The 22,017-nt window shown below is 37.0% G+C and overlaps 1 protein-coding gene across 4 annotated transcripts in view; it reads left to right on the top strand.

The window, feature by feature from the left end:
• Nucleotides 1-22,017, top strand: part of LOC114146990 (RNA-binding Raly-like protein) — a 65,446-nt gene that overhangs the window by 5,525 nt on the left and 37,904 nt on the right. The window lies entirely within an intron of this gene.

The raw sequence follows: 22,017 nt of genomic DNA, 5'->3' as shown, positions 1-22,017 counted from the left end.
GGATATGATTTTACACTTCTTCAGGTACAGAATATAAAAAATAAGAGTGAAAACAGTTCTCCTAAATCTTGTGTATGAATGCCTTTTCTTAAAGCAGAGTTTAATAAAAGTTTAAAAACTCTCAGTTTTATTTTTCATTCAGTGATTATGTAGACAAGAGAAAATATAGATATTTACTTGTAGTATTTTAACCTCACATGGTGTTAAAATACTGCAAGTAAATGTTTTTAAATTGCTTACACTATTAACAGGGTTTCCCTCAGTGTATTCTAAGCCTGGCGGGCCACCAGGCTTTACTTGTGCCCCCACCAGGCTAAGCGTTGCTTATTTATTTAAGTCTTTTTAAAATGTTTGCATTTTTTTAAGTCTTTGTAGTTGGTATTCAGGTACTAATCTTCCAGTCTTTCAATAACACACAGTTATCAAGTGATATTTAAAAATTTTCTGTCAACTTTAAACATTTTTAACTCAAAAACACAACAAGCTGCTGGATGAATGACTGCTCTAGCGCCCAACCGCCAGGCTTAGCAAGTTTTCTGGGGGAAACCTTGTATTAATATTGTCCTGAAGTTAATTGTATGGTTATGTTTCTATTACAGTGAACACACCAATTTAGATATGAAACAACTTGGGTTTTTTTCTGAGTTAGGCATTTGCTGCAGTACTGTTTAAAGCAGAAAACACTTTAAATAATTAATATGATTTGCAGATGATTTTTGAGTAAAATGCAAACACTTTGTGCCCAGTATATTATCTGATTGAGCCACATTGACTTGGTGGGTCATATCTGCTTTTTGGCCAATGATCAGTAAATATAATACCTGCTGGTGGAGAAGTTAATCTTAATAACAAAAAACATCAGAAAAAAATTATTTGAGCAGCAGGTTACAATACCACTGCACAAGACAGCCTTCATTCCTCATCCAACCTGCAAGTTTACATGCTTTTATCAAACTGTAAAGCTGCTTTTATGTTCTGTTAAGAAATAATTAATGGCACACTCCTACTGTCAATGTAATTAGCCTAATAAATAAGAGTTGATCCAATTTTAGTACCCGTGTGGGTTTGGTCATAAGTGGTGGGTAAGTGGTCCAAAAAAAATAAAATCAATGATTAACAGAAAACAACATAAACTCAAAGCCCTCAGCAATAAGCACAGGTCAGAAGTTTTAAGTCATCGCAGTTTTTTTGTATGTCTCTTTGTGAAGCCAAACTTTAAAAACAAAACACTTCTTGTTGTTATAATCTTAAAGTATTAAATGCAAGGAAGACAAATTGTTGTTCCCTGAAGAAAAGATTTAGCTGCTGTTGTCTAATGACATATTTCAGGCAACTGGGCCTCCTGTAGGAGGTGGAGAAGGTCACCTTCTGCTGCACTGGGGAATAAAAACAAACTGTAATGGCCATTTATGCTGGCATTACTTTCAAATAGGAAGGAGCTGAACTACTGCACTAAAGCATCAATTACTCTGAAGATACGACCACTTCAACTAAAAATGGCAAAATTACATTTCTCATACAAGAAAATCCAACAAAATGGGATAACTTAAAGCAATTGTTTTATTAAAAACAATCTGCTGTTAAAATCATAAAAAATGTTTACTTTATCTAAACCATGTTTACATACTAGACTTAAAATTGCAAAATTGAAAAGCAGTGTTTAAGTTATTGATGGCCATCTGTTAATTAATATCATCTTTACCTCAGTAGGAGATATGGGTGATGCATTGCCGGTGTTTTTTGCAGAGAGAAATACTTACAATGAGTCAGTGGCGACTTTTATATAAGCAAGGGAAAAGAGTTGTATCCTCCTTGTAGCCAGCTGACCAGCAGTGAACACCAAAAGGCAGGGGAGGAAAAACTCAGTTCACTGCGGCTCTTTCTTTGGCATCCCATGAAACTGTAAGGACAGTATGCCGGAAAATCGTTTTAAAACCTCCATTTACCAGGTAGCTGGTCCATACCTAGAAAATACTAATTTAAATTTAGGACTTCCTACTGAATATGTAAACTAGAATTTTGTTTCAGGCATTTCCCCTGAAGATGTTTTGCTGGTGATTTGATAATTGACCGCTTCTTTTAGAGTTTTCTTTAAACAAATCTTTTAATGAGCTTTTTGTTGTAATTTTTATATCGATACCAAATTTATTTGTACTAATTTATTTGCCTATTTGGTTATTTGATGTTTGTTTATTTTTATTTTCATGCACCTTCTGTTTCTTACAGAAACAGATTTTTTATTATCTGCACTTCAATCTATTAAATCTTAAAAAAAAACACTTGTTCATTATAATAACTACTGCTGTGATTTGTTGTCACTCTTAAAATTGTCCCTTTGATACTAAAAGTATTGATGTGAAAGAATATTTTTACCTTGTTTTCCAATTATTTTGTCAAATGTGAATGGCTGCACCCAGAAGGTCATAGGTTCAAATCCCGCCCTGGTATGTTTCTGCACAGGTATGTTTCTCCCTGTGCATGTATGGGTTTTCTCCAGAACTTCCTCCCAGGGTCCAAAAACGTGGGTGTTAGGTTACCGTAATTGGTCTCTAAAATGTCATTAGCGACTGTGATGTACCGAACCTCAGTGGCAAGAAAGATAAGCACCAGGCGCACCAGTTTCCAGTTAAACAGTGACCCTAAACATACAGCCACCACTACAGTTGAGTGGTTTACTGTTAAAACGGCCCAGTTAAAGTCCAGAATTTAACTTAAAAATGTATGTCCACAGACACTTTCCATCTAATTTGACTGAGCTTGAGGTCCTCTTAGTGCTTAAAACTCTAAAAAACAAATTATATAGCAAATGTTACCTCAAAATCCGCTTCTTAATCTTTTCATTCAGCATTTTATCCTTTACTTTAGCTCACAAAACTCCAGCAAAAACAAACGCAACGAGCTCCACAAGTAGATCATTTATTGCTTGATAATTAAGTTTGAACGCCCTATTTGAGCTGTTTATGAAAGGAGAAAGCGAATGTATCATCTGGAGCAAAAACTGTCTGCCATTCCTTTAAGTTTTTGTTCGTCTTTGTTGGCTTCATCTCAGAAGGCATTAAAATCAGCATTATTTAGTCGCTGCTTTTAGTCTTCCTGCTGTCGCTGATCCTCAAAAATCCGTTTTTTCATAGAATAAACTGAAAACAGTAGCAGCCTGTAATATTTAACAGCAGACTGAGGCCCATTTTCTCATTTAAATTGCAAATTGTTCTTCGAATTAAATTATAATCAGCTCTTTGTCATGTTGTTTTTCTTACTCACACTGTGGAGGCTACATTTTTACACACAAACATTCTGCCCTCGCGCATATTTTATATTCATTTGATATGTTTTTCACAGATTGCCCAGAATATTCTCTATAGATTTACCTGGTTTCACCTCTGACCATTTAGCTCCCATTGCTTATCATTACCGAGACTTCTCAGCCTGGTTTAATACAGAAAACATGTTTTATTATCAGCTAATTAATCACAGCTCCAGTGACCCAGTTACTTTAACATGGCAAGGCAAAGGCTATATTTGGCAGGTACACAAAAAGGGAAATTAGGGAAATGAAGAAATGTGTCCATGCCAGGGGATCTGGGAAAGCACATGTTCATACACCCTTGAGCAAAGCGGGGAGTCTCTTTTATAGAAAGATGTGGAGATGTGGGAGCAATCATTTATTTTAAGTGAATTCCTAGGAGTAAGAGCAGCAATTTCTTCATTAGAAAAAGATATATAACTTTCAGAGGTCAACAGTGTAGTGCATTCAAGACTTTTTTGGAGTCAAACTTCTGGGAATCTAATATTGCTTTAAAAAACAACGCAATGATCCTCCTGGTATCAAAGTCACCTCCTTGGAAAAAAAAGTGAGCTAATGCTGCGAAAAGATTGCAAACTGACCTTAGGTATGCAGTCAAAGCACTCCGATTTCAAAGATAACCGGCCTTTCTATTATTGTGCAATGCGAGATAAAACATCTTGCAGAGATATGACTTCATCCCGCTGCGCCCGTGCAGGTCACGCAGTGTTTTATCTCCCTGCCGTCGTCGTCGCTGGCCGGGGCTATAGGTCGCCCCAATCCGATTATGGTGCAGCTATAGTTTTAGGCGACTGATCGTCTGCCCTCAGTCTTCATGCTTCACAGAGGCTCCATATATATATATTTTCCCCCCGCAAGCAGGGAGGAGGGAAGGAGAGCATGGAGGAGGGAGGGGAGATAAAGCTGATGGAAATTGGAGTGTATTTTCCCTACAGAAGCTTTTTGTGTCCCTGCACAAGCGAGGCCTCTAAGTTCAGAAAAGTCCCTTCATTAAATGTATGAGAAATATGTAAATGATTACAGGACCGTGGAATAGTAATATAAAAGGACAGAGTGACAGTAATAATTTATAAGGCAGCACACTACCTACCGCATCATGTATGCCTGCATATTCAATCTTTGATACTCTGCTCTGAAGCCCAGTTGTAGGCTGCTTGAAAGATGACTGGCAATACAAATGTCTTCATTTTTTCCCCAGAGGTTGCTCATTCCCTCAGTCTTTATGTAGTTGCATATTTTCCTAAGGTTGTGTAATTAATCATATTAGTATTTCATTTTGGAATTGCCTTCAAACTGTAACAAAAACATTGCAGTTGATTTACTCCATTCTGCTTTACTTATGTAATGTAGAAAACAATTGCAGAAATGCAGTGCAGTTGCATCTGATATCCTTTTAACTGTAGGTCTGCAGAATGAATCAAATTAAAATTGTTATGGCAATATCGATGTGTACAATGCAGCTATCATAACGAAGAAAGGGTTAGGAAAGGGTCAGGAAGATTTAGCTGAATTATCATCACATTGTTCCTCAATAGTACTGCAATTATACGTCTCCTATCGGACTGCAAATAATTATTTTAGTATTCAATCATTCTATTGATTTCTATGACAATTAATCAGACTATAGAAGTTGACACATTTTGCAGATATTTCCTTTTTTCGTTATAAAAGAGGCAACAGTGTGACTGGGTATTAGTGTTGGCCAACCGTATTGGTCACTGCAGTTTCCTGTCTGTATATAATGTGACTTTTTGTTTTTGCTACTGGGCACCTTAAGGTGAAGAAAAAATGGTGAAAATGTAGAAAAAAATTCTGTAAAAACTAAATAGAAAAAATTTGATTCAGAAAGTATCTTCATTATGCAATGTTTCCAAACTCAGCGAGGAATTTAAAAGAAATTATCACGATTTTGAGGAGTCCAGGTTCCCCATCTCATTCCCCTCTTATTATTTTGGAGGTAATGGGATGTAACAGTCTTAACAGTCGCATTTCCTTGTTTAGATCCAAAGCAAAATGATTCCTGATACCCAGTAAACAGCTGCTTCAACACTGCTGCTACACTCTGGCTTCTCATTATGTCCATGCAATTGGCTTTTCTGTGTGTTCTCCACGCTGATAAGCAGTTGTTACTGCTCATGTCCTGCAAGAGAGATTAGATTCCAGTGGGCTCCCCTGGGCTGGATTCAAAATTGCCCTGCACAGACCACTATTCATTAAGTCCTTAATTGCTAATTGGGGTCTTTGAATGATTCAGCACTAGCTGCTGATGTTGGGGTATTAGCTGAGTAATTTATGGCAGTGAGAAGGCTGGAAAAAAAAGAGCAAGGGTAACAGAGCGCTATTAGAAAAGGTGACACCGGTTCCTGCATGGCTCTGTTATTACACATATCTCAGAATCTGTACATTGCTCTTTTTATAGCCAATTCTCTCCATCTGTCTGAGTTCAATTCATCATGCTTTATAATTATATTTAATTAAGCGCCGCTTCAATTAGACTGTACACTCCACTTTCTAAATTAATCTTTTTTGATTAAGCACATTATGTGGTGATTGTGGCAGTTCTTCATTTTCAATAATAATATTTCGTTTTCTTTTTTGAATGACAGCTAGAAAATCAAAGCAGTCATCTCAGCTGAAATCATTATTTCTGCACCAAATTCTCCCAGTAATAAAAGCTGGAGGTGATTTTTTTTAAGCTCTATTTTCAGCTATAATTTTAAGTCCTCACGCCTCCTGCTGGGTGTATTCTCCCGAAGGAGCAGAAAAATTGAAAAAAAAAGAAAAAATCTCTACCTGGATTCAGCTGTGTTTTATAAATGTAGTTAAGCTTGTATATTCTCTCCTGCTTCAAAAGGAACAACTAAATGTGCTTATTATAAATAATACTTCTACATCTGCGAGGTATGAAGCGAAAGCTGAAAAAAAACTTAAGAGCACTACACAAGCAGCGTATTCTACCAGGGATTGGAATTAACCAATAATCCCTTGATCGGTTCTGATCAGTAATCTTATAGGTCAAATACTGAATATCTAATTTATTTATTTCATTTGTTGAATGAATCAAAACTACGTGATTTCCAGTCTATCAACCAAAAACATGTATTTAAATCTGTCTGTTTTTTCATTTTTAAAAAGTACAAATTATGTTAAAAGTTGGCTAAAAAGTCTCTCCATTAACAGTTGTTCAGGATCGCCTGTAAAAAGGCATCTCCATAGGTCAAAGTTCACATCTCTGTTGTTTGTGCTTTTTCCCTGAGTCAACCAGAAACTCAAAAAGTTCATAATTTGTGATGATTCTGCACAAAGAATGACTTTTGTTCTTGTGCAATTTTTAACAACTTTGAAAGTGAGCACTTAAGACACTAGATTGTGTTTTTTTATATTTTTACCTGTAGGTCAGGTGATTTGTAGCGCTTATTCTCAAAGTTGGAGTTGGGATTTTACTGGTAAAGCCAGTTTGATGCTCAGCACATTGAACTGTTACTGATATACTTTCACTAATGGCTATATCATAAAAAGTATTAATAAATGTCTGAAAATGTAAGAATTTCAGGTTTTTGTTGTTCTTTTCTTTAGATGTATTAGTGTCTGTTAGCTACTGAAGTAATGTCTGTTTCCTTCAGTTTGTGATATTAACAGTGTAACTTTCTGCCATTGTTACGCTCTGGGCTGGGGACATGAAAGCTTAAAACTCAGTAATTGACAGAGCAGAGTTCATGCACCAATCAAACTCTTAAGAGTCAGTCTATCACTCAATTTTTCATTGGCCAGAATAAACTCTGATGAAAGGAACATCAGAAGTGGGTATTGGCAAGGAAAAGACAGACACAAATTAATTTTGTTTAAATTGTTTCAGGAAATATACATTTTTTTCACTTTTACTTATATTTATATGTATATGAGCACATAACAAATATAAAACATTTTTATTACACATGAGAGATAAATCACTTAAAATAAGGAGACTCATGTTATCAGAACCTATTGATGAAGTAGTGCTGCTAACCCATGTTTCAGAGCTTCTTGTGAACGTAGTGTGTGCTGCACTTAACTAAATCTGAACATTAGAGTTAGAAAAGAAAGTAAACTATAACTGCAGTAAAAACTGATATCCAATTTTTAACCGCCATCATCCAAGTTTGAGTGAAAGCAGCATGATGGGAAGAAGCTGAGTGCAGATAAAGATGGTGGGACTGGATCATTTTGCTGGCAATGTGAAGTGTAATGTAGAACTGAACTGCAAATCTGAAGGTCTGAAGGTCATGCAATGATGAAGTGGAGAGCCCAAATGCAGAGAGGAGGCAGGCAGGGGAGAATAAACCATGTTTATTGAAAGAGAAAAACTAAAAACATGCAGAAAACTAAAATCCAGGGAAAATCTGGAACAAGAAATCACAGGAGGCGCACGATATTGTGCCAATACACAAAGCTGCTGTTGAAAAGCCGTTGCGTGACACCTGCATGTTTTTGTGTTTCTCTTCCATAACAGGCTCAGGCGAAATAATCCTCAAATAAGAAATAAGTTAAACTTGTAACATTTAATTTGCTTATTCAGCTTTGCAGTAAGCAAAGTTTTAATTTACAGTTTGTAAAAAAGTTTAAGCAGAAAGTTTATTTGCCATCAGTAACATTTCATTTGTTTCTTTGGAGCTTTATTGCTGTTTTTTTTTCTTTCAGATTTATATAATATGACCCCTTATAGTCTATACATACATAGTCTTGTACATCTGTAAATAAATATTTATATCTCATAGAGCACTTCTGGATAGATGCAAACTACATCTCTTTGCTTGTACTTGTGACAGTGCAATGACAATAAAGTTGAATTCTATTCTATTCTATACCTGTATATTGGTCTGTTGTTAATTTTTTATTTATTTATTTTTTCCTCTCCTGATGGATGGTGATAGGGTCGTGATGATTTGGAGCTTGGAGTCATGAACAAACCATAAAGTCGTCTGTTTTTCAACCTTCTCTAAAGACAAATGTGAGGCAATAGGTAGGAAAGCTAAAAGCCTCGACAGTGATCTCAGATGCAGCAATAAATCTACAACTGAAAAAAAAATCAAGGTGTTGCAATAGTATAGTCAAAGTCCAGACTTCAAATTGATTAAAAGGCTGTGGGGAGATCTTTAATAGAGCAGTGTCTCGATGAACTGAAGGAATGGGGTTGAAGGACACTGGGCGATAAAATATCCCAAAACAAATTATCTGTTTTTCCACCTAAACCAGCGACATCCGCCAGGGTGCAGAATGTAAAACTTCACAATTGTAGATAGGAACAAGTGCTAACCTCCGCACTTCCAAAAAACTAAAATAATAAAAAGAAACATACTTATAAAGCATAATATATGACCCAGCACAGATTGACAACAGAGCAGAGACTTTGTCTAGCTTATTTATTTATTTATTTATTTATTTATTTATTTATTTTCTGTCTTTGAAAACTGCTGAATTTTGCACTGAGGGTATAAAAAGCTGAAATTTCTTTTCTTGACATCATTGACGTCTATTTGTTTGTTTTAACTTTTCGCCCCTGAATGCTTCTAAAATTTGCACCAAGCTATTGCTTTTGGTTTTTTTGTCTTTATATAGTTTTCTCTTCATTGCTCATTCTTGAAAAAGCAGTACTTATAATGAACTATAAAAGGAGAGAGTTTGGAAATTTATATTTGAATGCATGTTTTTCTTTTTTTACATCCATGGACCTTACCAGAGAGGCCGCTTTTCATTGGCTGATGCTAATTCTACGTGGTCACGTGCGCGGCCGGCTCACAAACACACCGTTAGCTTCCCGTTAGCTAAGTACAGCATAATGGCAGAACTGATACACCTTGAAACCTGTCTGCTACACAGTCTTATGTTAGCTAAACAGATCAATATGCAATGTGTCTGTATCTGACATACACTAAAGATTTTATTTTAGCAGAAAAGGCTTTGGACTAAACTGTTACTCGTGTTAGCCACGTTAGCACCAAGTACAGCTAGTCAGTCAACTGTGTTCAGGGAAGCGCTGATTAATAATCGAGACATAAATATCAAGCCTGGAAACTTGATATCGTAACGGACTGAATGTTATGTTTTTAACGTAATCTTTGCTCGTCTTGCGGGGCGCAGGCGGTTGCCACGGTAACAGGTGTGCTTAAACTACAAAGAGAGAGAGAGTAAAAAGGTAAGAGCGGTTTTGAGTTGATCACCTGTTCGGGTTATTTTACCTTTGTTTCCCTTTGCTGTGGCGCATTACAGCCGCTGTAGTTTCTAAACGTTGGACTAATTACCTCGTTCGTTTGTGAGTTTACGTCATTCACAACAAACAACAAATAGAACAAATATATTTCATAAAATTTTAACAAACAAATGGCTTCTACCGCGATAATTATGTGAAATTAAATTAATTATATCCCAACTTCAGAAGATTTGCCTTTACCTTTACAGAGCTCTTTGGTTCCTCCTATCAGTCTGTAGCTTCTCATATTGACGTCATCAAACCAAAGTTCAGATCCACCATAACTGACTGACACCTGCTGGCCTCAGGTTTGCAACCAGCTTGTGACTCAGAAACCAGTAACCTTCTCCCAGATGATGACATGAACTTGTTAGTTCCTCTGTCCATTTAGTAGCTGATATATTGTGAAAATCCGGTAGAAATGATGCACTAAAAGAGTCATGTTTACATAGAAACAACTCGCTGCCAGGCTTTGCTTGTGAGACTTGCGGTCACGTGGGTCGGTTGTGGGCGGAGCTTGGTAAGGTCCATGAAAGAATATGTTCATTTTTGTTTCATTCTCATGTGTTGCTTGACATTTTTGTCATTTTTTATTTGTCCAGACTGGAATAATGTTAAATGACATCTTGAACTGTTAAAATTAAGTCTTTAAATTAAAAACATCCCTCTAATATCTTCGAGTCTCTCTTAAAAATACCAGAACGCAAAATAGTGATTTGCTTTATATTGTGATATCAATCTTTTTATTGTGATAGGATTTTTTTTCCATATTGCCCAGCTTTAGCCTATCAACAATATGAACAATTTGGGAAATCACACAGAAGTGGCTCAAAGGGTGAACTAAATTTTTTCCATGACTGCACATTTACATAACTTGAAGCATAATCATGCTTAATTCAAGATGTATAGCTTGTAGACTGTAAATCAAAGGAGCCAGGCAATAGAATAAAAATAAATGTTTTCAGGAGTCCTGTAAAGTTGAGACATATAGTCAAGGAAGTTCAGTTTAAGTTAAGAGGACAAGTGCAAAAAGACAAATATGAAACAATGACTTTCCCTCTAATGTGCACTAAAGGTCTGTTGCTGTTTTCTCCAGAAAAAAAAAAAATGCTGCACTGCAACATTTCAGTGGCGGAGGGTGAATGTGGCCTGAATGCTTCCTTCTCAAGCGTTTGTCAGCATGTATGAGCCGCTTTCATCTTCCCTTTTTTTTTCTCAGACAGCAGCACAAGTCAGTCAGGATTGATCAGGGAGAGAGAAAACACTAAAATGATTACTTGCACCAGTTTTTTGCTTTTTTATCTCCCAAGGATTCCCGCTCTGAAGCCTCTGACAGTCGGTGTGAGAGAACCAAAGAGGATTCGTGAAATACCTAAACTTGGAACCTTTGCGGCGCTTGGAGGATGCTGTAGAAGTACCAGAGAGACAGAGAGAGAAAAAAAACATTACTGTCAAGAGCTCTCACTTGGTTGTAAGAAAGACTTTTATGAGGCAAAACAGAGAGCGTGCAGCAGACAACATGCCAGGGAAGAGCTAGGATGCACTCCCAGCTCCACTGATGCATAAAGATGTTTAGCATTCGTTTCTCGAGAATTAAGCGTGCCAAGACGAATCCGGCACCATCTCCACGTACGCTGCTGTCTTTCCTATCAGGCTGCTTTGAATTCTGGGTTTTCTGGCCTGGGACGTTTCTGCCAAGCCTTGGCTGGCAGTCATGAAAGGCTTTGAGGGTCTTAAAGACTCATGAATATTGTAAAAGAATAATCTTTGAAGTTTGCTAGAATTGACTTGAGCAACAGTTTGTTTTACTTTAATCATTTAGTCATTCATTTAATCATTTAGGCAGAGTAATTAATGATAATTAACAAAGTAATCTATATCATTCTCTGAAAAGAGAGTTAAGATTTATAGACACCTCCTCATAATATTCTTTAGTTATTCTGACACATGCAACCTGAGGTTATTTAGAGTCTGCTGCTTAAAGACGTTTGACATTTTTCTCAGACTTTAGGGACTATGAACCATTTGTTGAGCTGATGTTCTGTGTCCACATGTGAGTAGCAACCAGCTTGAAGTTCGCAAAAAGTCCCAACAAACATCTTTTGTGTCCTTTATCTGGTAGTCCTCATAGATCTCATCTGCAACACTGGATTTGCTTGCTCAGGCTGTATAGGGCTAGAGGATGCAGAGGAAATGATATCTTACAGTAAAATAAATGCACTACTTGTCTACATTTATAGTCCATTGCAAAAATATATATTTTTGTTTTTGACTTTTTGTCACCTGGCAATATACCTCAATACACTTGATGGGGATTTTATCTAACAAACCAAAACAAAGTCATTGCTGAGTAATAACAATTACAATAACATTTACAAATAACGAATGTTTTGTTAATTTTGTCAGAAAAACAAAAAAGATGCAGTGCTTTCAAGTAATGCAAAGAAAGCAAGTTTATATTCGTTTAGAAACAATAATATTAATGTTTTAACTCAAGAAGAGTTCAGAAATCAATATTTGGTGGGATAACCATTCCCTTCATTTTTTCCAGAGCTTTAGACAACATAAAATAACAATATTTAATTAGGGCATCAAAGTAAAAGTGGTTGAACATTTTGAAAGCCATACATTGTGCTCCTTCTGTTTTACTGTACGTAAAATCCTCATTAAATACATTGAGGTTTCTAGTTGGTCCATGAAAGAAATGTGAGAAAATTCATGGGGTGTGAATACTTTTGCTCATTAGCTCAGGACTCATCGATTTGCTCCGTCTTTACTTGTTTTCTTCTGCAAACCTCTGATCTGCAGTGGGATTGGGCTGTGGCTCAGCGAAGCTCAGTTCTGGCATTACCTTATTGTGGAAAAAAGTTAAACCACCTCTAATCTCTTTTTACTTAACTTCACAGGAGCCGAGCTTCCTCGTTATCTCTTAAAGTGGTTTTGATCAGCTGATCTCTGGGTTTTCTGAATGGTGTTCTCTGGATTTTGGCTGATTTTTTTATTCTCCTTTTCAGTCAGATACCTGAACATTTTCAGCAGACACATTGTGAGGACTTTGCCATCACCTCTCAAAGAATCCTTATTACATTTAGTAATACATTTTTCTATTCTCTACTTCAAATAGATGTTAAGGCTGAGAGCTGCATGTAGAAACGAGTGCAGGAAAGAGAGGGACATAAAGGGACTTCTTCCAAACGCACATCAGATGTACTGAAGCCTTTTGTGTTGAGGATTTTTTTCAGATTGCAAGGATGTGGTGACTCAAGTGTCACAGGAAACCAGTGAAAAGGATGGAAATGAGCGTCTTGGAAGGTATAATGCTCCAGTTCTGCTCTGTTTGAGGAAACCATGTTAATTATAGTTATTATTACATAATTTTTTGTTATAATTTTTACTATAATTTATCATTTGTTCTTTTTTACCTTCAGAATTGCCTTTTATGTGACAACTTCACCTTTGTCCTTTCCCCTCTGACCTCTGACGCCAACAAGGTTTGCTCACTGGAAATGTGTAAAGAGATACACTGCAAAAAAACAAATTCTTACCAAATTTCGTACTTTTGTCCAGTTTCTACTGAAAATATCTTAGTACTCTTGAAATAAGAAAAACTTTTCAGCAAGATATATGAGCTTGTTTTAAGTCAATAATTCCTTAATATTGGTAAAGAAAATTATTGGTTTCACTGGCAGACTATTTAACTTAAGACAGTTTTTTCCATGTTATCAGTAACAATCTGTCAGTGGAACTAGTACTTTTGTTTTTTTTACCCCTCCAGGGGGTCTTTTGTGGGCTCTAGTGTCCCTTAAATGATAGTAGGCTGACAGGAAACGGGGAAGGAGAGGGGGGAAGACATGCGGCAAATGTCGTCGGGTCCGGGAGTCGAACCCGCGAAGGCCGCGTCCAAATACGGGCCGCGCTAACCGCTACGCCACCACGGCACACCCGGAACTAGTACTTTTTAAAAATCAATATTAAAATATTTACTTAAAACCAGTGCCTATATTTTGCTGAAAAGTTACTTGTAAGTTAAATTTGTCTTATTTCAAGATATTGGTACTAGAAACTAGACTAAAATACGTGGTGGGATTTTGTGTTTTGCAGTAGTTGTTGGTAAAAACAAAAACAACAAACTTATAGGTTTGCAGTTTCTGAAATACTAAAACGTCTGAGCTATATTCAGTTTCCTTTCTGCCTCATTTGGACATTCGGTTTGACCTTCAGGAACTTGTCTTCACACTCCTGGTCGCCTGAATGAACTGAGTTTGAGCCGTTTGATTTGCTGATTCTCTATTCATGTTGCACATGTGTGCCTAATACGTTCATATTTTGAATACATTGGTTTTTTTGTACACTACTGTCAATATATCTGATTTTCATTGGTTTCTTGATCGTCTATCACAGGCAGCAAAGTAACCTCGGAGGATATAATGATCTGGGGCCTCATGCATAAAGCGTGCGTGCGCACAAAAAATGTGCGGCGCCATATTTTACTCACAAGTTGGCATGTATAAAAATGAACTTTGCGTCAAAGTTTGCGTAAATATACGCAGACTTTTTCGCTGGCGTAGTGTGTGAAAGAAAAGGTGCGCGGCCACGTGCGTGTGCACGGCTTTATGCATCCGATTTTTTTTTTGTCTAAAATTTTACATACGCCAAGTTTTACTATGAAAACTGCGCACTCTTTTATGCATGAGACCCCTGCTCTGTTGAAAGTAATTTCATCTCCTATACATATACAGATTTCTACACTGGCTTTCTCTGCTCAGTAAAAAGACTCTGGTTTGTTCAGGAAAGCTAAAATTATACCTTTTTATGTTGGGGGATTACTTGCTTTTAAAAGTTTATTACCTTTTCGCAGTGTTCACTGTGCGGTGCTTTTTAGAAACCAAAAACCCAGATTCAGTTACTTTAGGATAAACTATGCTTTACATGCCATTTCTTTCGCTTTTCCCTTTGTCTACACTTTCATTTCTGATTTTGATTTTCTGACTTTCACATCTTGGAAACATTTTAAGGGGGACTTATAATGCAAAATTTACTTTTTACACATTTCCGTGCTTCCATTTTGGTATCTACTGTTTCTTGAAACAACCTCGGCATTTAAAGAAACATCCAGGATTGTGTTGTTTTCCCAATAACTTAAGTATTTTGGTGACTAGAAAACGAGTTGATTTAAAAACCTTCTGAAAATAACATCAAAAATCAGCAAGTGAAGCTTGAGCAGGTTCGATCAACTGGTTTTACTGCTGTACAATGGCTGCTGGAAAGTGTTTTGTTGTTAACTTTCCATTCAGAAACCACTTGCTCCATTCTTGATGTTTGTGAAGGAGGCTCCACTTCCTCTGCTTCTGGGTCTGACTCACGGTTAAACCTGTATTGCTGAACAGTTCCACATCTGTTTGCAGCCATTTTCACACGCATAAAGCGAGAGGGTTGACATGGGGTTGGAGCTTTATTGTCTTTAAAGTGACCAGAGTCCCTAAAACAACTCTTTCTGAAAGGAACTCCAAATAGGCAGAACTGAGTAAAATAAAATCTCATTATCTGAGACTGAGAATGATTTTGTGCAAAAAAAAAAGAACATGTTTTGTATAGCCTGTAGAGCTATCCTAACCTGTTCAAAGCATAATAGGTTCTATTTAAATATATTGAAAGTATGTTCACTCTAATAGAAGATGGGAAAAATGGCTAGCATATTATTTTCTAATGTAATTTCACAAAAGCCTGTTATATTTATCTTTAATAACTTGAGACTCTTCTGATTAGGTAAAATTGCTTCATTTTGATCATTTTCTGAAGCAATGCACACAATCCTAGAGGTAAATGAACAGAAAACGGTGAGCACACGTGTTGGCAGGGGAATAAAGAAGCATAATGGCTGCATGTGGAGGAGGAAGGGATAGCTCAGATTCTTCCTGAGCAGCTAAATGTCTGGAACAAACACGTTCATTTATTACCCAAAAATATCAAGGACCAGGTACCCTGACTGTGTGTATAAACTTCACGACCATCTAGTCAGTGATGTTGATGAGATGCTTAAGGTTTGGATCAGACTGAGTAGTTTTGTAATGTTATGAATGAACAGTGAGGCAGATGTGGCTCAGTTCTCTGTTCACTCGCTCCTGTCATACACTTGATTGATTTTCTGGAGTCTTGGGACTTATTTGCTGCAACAAGGATCATTTGTCACCATCACCAGACAGCCTCTCTGTCCTTTTCTTTAAAGGTACCCTGGATGGTAGTCATGCATGGTTGTTATAGATTTTAAAGGTTTCACTTTAAAGAACAGAACCAGCAGATGGAAAAACGTAACGTCTGCTTTCAAACTGATGCTAGGAACAGAAGATGTGTGTGAAATTGGCTGCATAACGATTTCTTTCTGTCTTTAACAGCATATTTTTTTTCCACACTTTGTGCTCCCACCAACTATAGAGCATTGCAAAAGTATTCACACCCGTAATGTTTTTCCATTTTGTCACATTGCAGCCACAAACCGAAATTTATTTAATTGGGATTTTACAGGATAGAGCAACATAAAGTTGTGTGTGTGTGTGTGTGCTGAAGTGTGTTGAGTATTTCTTTAGAACCCACAAGAGTCAACACTTTATGCAAACACCCTATGGTGCAATTACAGCAGCAAGTCTTTTGGGGTACAAGCTTTGTATGTGCTGAGACTGAGAGTTTCCCCTTTTTCTTCTCCAAGTTCAGACACAGATTAGAGGATGTCTGTCTTTTAACTAGGTCTAGGCAATGCAGCAATAACAAAATTTATGGAGACAGAAAAGACGTGATTGATATCAGTAGAAAATATGTCAGAATATCCTATAATTTCACTGAACTCTGCTCCAAAACCACACTGCATTCTGGGGGATGTAGGCAGAGGAAAGACTTTAGTCACTCTACCTCTGCCACCCAGCTAAAGCAAGATTGGTGGCTCAACTAACTCACTCACTCTTTGGTTACCTAGCAACAACTTGTTGAGTAACTTTCAGTTACCTAGCAAGTTGGTGAGTTATTGCCGCAGCAGCAGTTTCAGATTTCACAAACATGCCTCATAGCTGCTTAAAAATAAACATCAAAACTATCAAGTAAAAAAGCAGTAAATGTCACTTCATCACTTTGGTAGCATATCAGATATTTAAAGCAAAAAATTAATCAACAGTTATCAATATTGAAACCATTATGTTATTCAGCCATATTACCAAACATAATAAAGTCTTGCCACAGATTATAAATTTAATTTAGAGGTCAACCTCTGCCTCAGTTTCATGTCTTTCACTGCGTCCAGTCGGGTTTCTTTCAGTATTGGTCTGGATTTACACCATCCATCTTCCCATGAATTCTGATCTTTTCCCTTGCTGGAGAAACAACATAAAACCGCCAATGACATGTTTAATTGTTTGATTATCATGTAAAGCACTGAACTGCCTCGTTTCTGAAATACAAATAGACTTGACTTGACTGGTGAGGATTGTGTGGTAAGGGTGACATATTGTCTTGGTTTTCCACCATAAAGCTTGGATAAAGACCAGTTTGATTTTGGTCTCAGCTGTGTTACCCAGACAGTTGTGACAAGAACATCTCATGCCCTTCTTTTGGAAACTCATTGAAAAAAGCCAAATTTGTTAAGTTGAGTACTTATATTGTTCTTATGGACATATTCTCCACCTGAGCTGGCACCATTCAGACATAGCTGCTTCCCTAAATAATTCTCTCTGAGCCAAACCTGTCAGGTTATATCTTGGCGAGCCACCATAATTATTTATATGACATGACGGCACACGATACACCAGGGGATATATGTGCACGTTGTGTTGTTTAAAAAATTAAAGAAAAGCACAGCAGCCTACAATGAAGAGAGTAGCCATGTTTAAAAATTGATACGCTCTTTCTACTTAGAAACTTTCATCTTGGAGAGATGGCTGCAGTCACAGTTCCCATCTCCAAGTGAAGGTGGATGTCAGAGAAACACTGCAAGAGAATAGGGATTTATTTCCAGTGTTTTATGAAATATACTGTTTATACAAATAGACAATTTAAATGTACTATTAAATTATTTGCATTAGAAACAAAACCAAAGATATTTATTTTGTGTTCTTGCAGTGTAGTGTGTTAGCACATTAACCCTTAAAAACAACATTTGGTTCATCCATGCTATGTTTACTAATTGGATGACTTCTCAAGAATATTAACTTTCCCTTTAATTAATTTAGGGCAATCAAAGTAGAGGAGGCTGAACACATGCACACCACACTTTTCATATGTTTCCTTTTATTTAACATTATGATCTTTAGTCTTTTACATGAAATCCTGATGGTTCACTGAAGTTTAACTTTGTGAAACATCAATTGTTTCAAGGATTAAAAAACCACAAAGCAACACAAAGATATATAAGCCAGCAGCCATTGGATGACATCACTTTCAAGCACATTGTAAATCGTATTTAATGAATAAAAACCAGTGTTTTCACTCTGCCTTGTAGCGTGGCTCTGCACACATCTGAATGGGGGGAAACTTATATTATCTCCCATTAGATCTACTTAAACCTTTTTCTTGCCTGCTTAATCTGCCGTCTACCATCTAATGGCCTCCCTCATGCACATTCAGTTCACTTCTCATCCATCAGTCACTTAGAGGGTGGGACGGGATGCTGAGGCTGTTCAGAGACAGAGACAGAGCGAATGCAGTGGAGGTTTGATTGGATTGACTGGTAACCCTTTTAAATGCAGGTTTCCTCGCTCTCCTCTGCTGCTAATTAAGGCAATTAACTTCTGAAAACTTAATAACAGCATTGCTGTATTATGAGATTATCAGTAGAGTTAAATTATCTTCCTTTTAAGGCCTTGAAATAAGAGATTTTTGCTTTTTTTAAAGAGCAGTGCGGGGATTTAGGGTGGATTATGTGTGGGTGGAGGCAAAGGATGGAGGTAAAGAAGAGGTAGGATGGGGAAAATTGTGACGTGAATGGAGCCCCGGAGGAGACTGCGGAGAGAGTGTGTCAATGTGTGTGTAAGATGACGCTGAAGGTAAATACGATTCTGCACGCTTTCTCCTTCATCTTCAGAAGAAACAATGTGGAGACGTATTTTTAGAAAATACTTTCATATAATTTTGACTATAAACTCCTTTTCTACATGCTCTGTTGATGGCGCCTCATAAGCTTTGGACTTATAGCATTTAGATTGGTCCTTATATGTTCTTTAAGTAAATGAACAAGCAAGAGATCTTTGAATCTTTTTAGAAATTTATGGCAACTGAGAACCTTTATCCAGCTTAACGATAAAATAGAAAATCTCACTTTATGTTGTTTTCCCCAACAATAAATTTACTTAATCCTTGATTTTGACTGGGGTGTTTTCATTGGATCTCAAACAGGAGTTTAAATAATTAGTTTTTTGCTTAAAACATAATCAGGGATTCAATTAGGACTTGACCTTTTTGCTAATTTGGTTTTTTGTGGTGTTACTGCTGTCAGGATCTTGGGTTGTTTGAGTTGGTTTAGATTTTGTTAATAGATTGTTTTCTTTTCTTTGATTAGATCAGCTGTGTTTCTGTTTTGGTGCATTGCTGGGAAGAAATAGTGGTTACAGTAAAGTTCTTGTTCATGTCTTGGCATTGTGTAAAGTGACACACCTGCATTCTCCGGACCAGCACATTTCCAAAACTCCTGGTTTCATAGAGGAAGTGCATCCATTTGGCAGCGGCTTTTTGATGCTTTCTTTCCTAAATCCAGTGGTTGCCAGATGTCTGGTTGTACACAAGCCTCATTATAAAAGTGTCCTCATACTCAGAGCCAAACAAAAACACAAAGACTACGACCAACAGGGAATTCCAAGAAGCGACTATCCTCAGAGTTTCTGCTTTCATCTTCATGTGCCACATTCCTGTGGTGACACTCGATGATCGTCCCCGGGGGACCGAGGCATGACGAGAGGAGAGGGTGCAGTCCTCAGAGGGTGTGAAAAGCTCACGAAGGACTGCTGGTGTGACAAACAGACTGCTTCAGGACTCATATAAGATGCTACATCCAGTCCTTTTTCATCTCTAACCCCTCGGATCCAAACACTCGGTCAGGAACCTTTAGTGTCACACAGTGTGTCAACATGAAGGCAAATCCGGCTACAGCATGTTGTAGTGTGTCGGATACTCCAGCAGGTTTTCCTCTGAAACTAACAACATAAGACGGGAACATTGTATCCTGATGCTACACCAGAGATTATGTGTCTAAACAATAAGTGAAAAAAAAAATCTTCAAAAGTAGTTTTTCAGCTCAAAAACAATGTGCATTTCCGGAAATTAGAATATCATTAACAAGTTCCTTTATAACAGTAATTTAATTCAAAAAGTGAAACTTTTATATTATATAGATTCACAATTGAAATGTATTACAGAGTGATGATTTTACTTGATAATGTCTGTTAGTTCTGGTTAAGGTGAGTGAAAGACAAAAATTCTGTTTTTAGCAATAACAGTCTGTTTTCTCCATAGACCAGGTAAAACATTTATGATGTTTCTATTTCAGAAGGATGTGAAATAGACTGTTTACTAGCACAGTTTTTCTTTCCCCACAACTTTACATTTATGCTGCTTTCATACAGCACACTGTGAATGTCAGAGTTTCTTGAGCAGCGACCTTTCGGTGGTTTACTCTCCTTGTCACTGACTGCTCTCTCCGCAGTCTTCTCTTTGTTTATGCCATAATGACGCTCATGTAACTTTTCTGTTTTCAACCTCATAACAATCTCTGTAGCATGAATAAATATATTTCACTTTTTGAAATAAATGACTGAAATCAACTTTTGAATGATATTCTTATCTGTTGAGTTTTACATGTATTTTGTAGTGGCGCTTTTGGACATTTCTTGTTATTTGATGGAACAATTTTTTTTCTATAAGGTGTCCTGTGTCTGCAGTCTTCAGAGTAGCTCAGACAGATGTATTAGCCGAGTTTTAAGCTATTTCCTCAGTTTATATCATCATCATCATCGTCATCATGCTCTCCTTATTAAGTTTATATTTGTCCAGCAGGTCAAAAACAGCGGCAGACGGATGGGTTGACTGGCTGCCTGGAAACAGCTTAAGGCCTTATAGTATCTAACTTTGTTCTGCATCTGGAAATAATATACCTTATAATCCAAGTAATCAAAATGTCTAAATATTAAAGAACAGACAATTATATTAGTTTTTTTGTTAAATATTTAGTTATATTTTTTCAAGATTTTAGGCAGATAAAAAAATCTGTTTGGGTAGCACAGCATAAACTGCTTACCATGACAACCATAGTAAGCAGTTTATTGTTTTACATTAATATATTCTCTGTGCTCCTTTCTTTGATTAGATCAGCTGTATTTCTGCTTTGGTGCGTTGCTGGGAAGAAATAGTGGTTACAGTAAGGTTCTTCTTCATGTCTTGACATAATCCGAAAGGACGTAAAAATGAGCACTGAAAAGAGAAGAGGACTCAGAAAGAGGAAGAATGAAAATAAGTGAGAACATTGTTGTGATATCGGTGTGCTGAGCTATTTTCAAACACGTGAAAACAGTTCACATGCACAGAAAGGCTCATCAGACCCACACGTCTGAATCACAGTTGCCTCCAAGTCAGAGTTCCCCTCACCTCCCGCCGACAGCAAACTGTCGCCTTCTGCACAGACATGAGCGCAGTTACAAGAAAAAAAGAAAAAAAAAACTGGCACAAGCAACAAAACGGCTGAGATGCAGAGCAACGTGCTTTGTTACTGAGATATTTCACAAAACAAATTACTTACCACATTGTCCACCACACCTCATTGTCACCCCTGGCAACAGTCACTGCTGGTCAGCTCTAAAAGTGTTGCTTTGGCCATCCAACGTAATTAAAGTAATAGAGTATGTTGTCTCTTCTTAACTCTATCAGTGTCACGTAACTAGGTGAAGAAGAATTACTTTATTCATCCCAGCAGGGAAATTATTAGGTGAATGGTCATGTGTTTAGGCCTGCACATGTGGAAGGAGATGTTTGTCTCAAACATTCTGTAAAAGGAATCAGAGTAATACCTCACACAGATATGACTAATTTATTATGCATATATTTAGAGTATCTGCTACTTACACCACAAATGATGTGTGGTACATCATTGTCATTCCTACTAAAAAAGATGTTTTAATTGGCCCATTAGTTTGATATTATATCGGGTTGATTGTTTCTGATTACAGCTTAATAAGCCTAATACGTCCAAGCGAATAGTAAGAGCTGAAAAACCTTTTGGATGAGAGGTGGAAAGACTTCTCTTGTATCTTGAAGTATCTAGAGAAGCTCTGACTGAGTTTCTCTATAACTATAAAGAGAAATTTAAACTAAAAATTTGAACCGCCACAATAAAACAAAAGTTTCACAGTTCTCTGAGGACAAACAGGAAGTTTACACAGAGTACAGGAGAGATTACAGCAGCTGTACATGTAGGTTTCTACAACTTCCTCTATGACTCCCAAGGTCATTCTTGCATATT

The sequence above is a fragment of the Xiphophorus couchianus genome, chromosome 6 (assembly GCF_001444195.1).
Source record: "Xiphophorus couchianus chromosome 6, X_couchianus-1.0, whole genome shotgun sequence".
Classification (NCBI taxonomy): domain Eukaryota; kingdom Metazoa; phylum Chordata; class Actinopteri; order Cyprinodontiformes; family Poeciliidae; genus Xiphophorus; species Xiphophorus couchianus.
Note: the sequence above shows the minus strand (reverse complement) of the source record. Positions and strands in the feature narration are given on the sequence as shown.